Here is a 1,693-nt window from a genome sequence, read left to right on the forward strand (position 1 = left end):
ACTGTAGGTTGAATTCCTTAATGTGCCATCCACGTAATTAGTTTGACCTTTACGTTGATGTGAACTAAAGTAACCTGTTTGTTTCGGCACTAATAAGCCCTGTTAAGTTTTGGGCCAATTACATGAACTCTGGGTATGCTGTTGCACAGCATGGGTATGCTGCTGGGGGGTACTGTAATGCCCTGACCATAGAGAACCTTTGTTTCTCTATGGTGTAGTAGGTCAGGGCGTGACTGGGTGGTATTCTAGTTTATTATTTCTATGTGGGGTTCTAGTTTATTATTTCTATGTTGGTGGTTTGTATGATTTCCAATTAGAGGCAGCTGGTAATCGTTGTCTCTAATTGGGGATCATATTTAAGTAGTTATTGTTCCCACCTGTGTTTCTGGGTTATTATTTTGTGTTTTGTGCATATGCACCACGTAGTCACGTTTCATTGTCAGTTTATTGATTTATTGTTTTGTTCTTGCTAAGTTTCACTTTATAATAAATATGTGGAACTCAACATCCGCTGCGCCTTCCGTCTCTCCTCACGTACGTGACATCTATAAACCTCTAACAAAACTGAATTTGTCTGCTTTGGGGAATATAGCCATCATCGCTTCAACAAGAGCAATCTTCGGTTTGTGAAATCTTTTCTGTTGCTTGCACGGCATTTTCCGCCATGGATTTTGTTCTTAACTGATTCGCCTAGTTAATCAAAGTAAAATATTTCTATCAACGGCTCCATCGCTAGGTTGATGCCCAGGGGTTATATTTTTATTTCCATATATTGTGACATCTTTTTTATTCATAATACATTAAAGTCAAATTGTATACATTGTGGTTGTATTTCAGTGAGTCATACTGCACCCCTTGTTGCATGGGAGAACATTCTGGAAACAGTAAGCCTTTTATATACACTCTTAGAAAAAAGGGTTCTGCCTGGAACATAAACGGGTTCTTCAAAGTGTTCTCTCCTTTGGGGACAGCCGAAGACCTTTGACATTCTAGATATGACCTTTTTGTACAGTGCCTTTAGCCTGAATTTAAATTGAGCTTTTGTTTCACTGGCCAGAACACAATAATGCCAAAGTGGAAGAACATTTTAAGACATTTTTTAAAATGAATAATAAAAATAAAAAGCTGAAATGTTTTGAGTCAAGTATTCAACCTCTTTGTTATTGTCACGCCCTGATCTGTTTCACCTGTGCTTGTCTCCACCCCCCTCCAGGTGTCACCCATCTTCCCCATTATCACCTGTGTTTTCTGTCTGTTGCCAGTTCGTCTTGTTTGTTCAAGCGTGCCAGCATTTTGTCTAAGCACCTGGTTATCCCTAGTCTCTCTTTTCTCGTACTCCTGGTTTTTGACCTTTGCCTGTCCTGACCCTGTACCCACCCGCCTGCCTGACCGCTGCCTGACTGCCGTCCTGTACTCTAGATTATCGACCCCTGCCTGCCTTGACCTGTCGTTTGCCTGCCCCTGTGTTTACAATAAACATTGTTACTTCACAGTCTGCACTTGGGTCTTACCTTGATTCCTGGTAGTTATGGCAAGTATAAATAAATGACTTCAGGAGTAAAAATGTGCTTAACAAGTCAAATAAGTTGCATGGACTCAGGGTGCAAAATAGTGTTTAACATGACTTTTGAATGATTACCTAATTTCTGTACCCCACACATACAATAGTCTGTAAGGTCCCTCAGTCAAGCAG

The 1,693-nt window shown here is 40.5% G+C and overlaps 1 long non-coding RNA gene across 1 annotated transcript; it reads left to right on the plus strand.

The window, feature by feature from the left end:
- Nucleotides 1-456: 456 nt before the first annotated feature.
- LOC112257175 lies at nt 457-1,456 on the plus strand. Its single transcript, XR_002954530.1, has 3 exons — nt 457-622; nt 838-884; nt 1,214-1,456. It is a non-coding gene; the product is annotated as an uncharacterized LOC112257175 (long non-coding RNA).
- Nucleotides 1,457-1,693: the final 237 nt, after the last annotated feature.

Source organism: Oncorhynchus tshawytscha, linkage group LG08 (genome assembly GCF_018296145.1).
Source record: "Oncorhynchus tshawytscha isolate Ot180627B linkage group LG08, Otsh_v2.0, whole genome shotgun sequence".
In the NCBI taxonomy this organism is placed as follows: domain Eukaryota; kingdom Metazoa; phylum Chordata; class Actinopteri; order Salmoniformes; family Salmonidae; genus Oncorhynchus; species Oncorhynchus tshawytscha.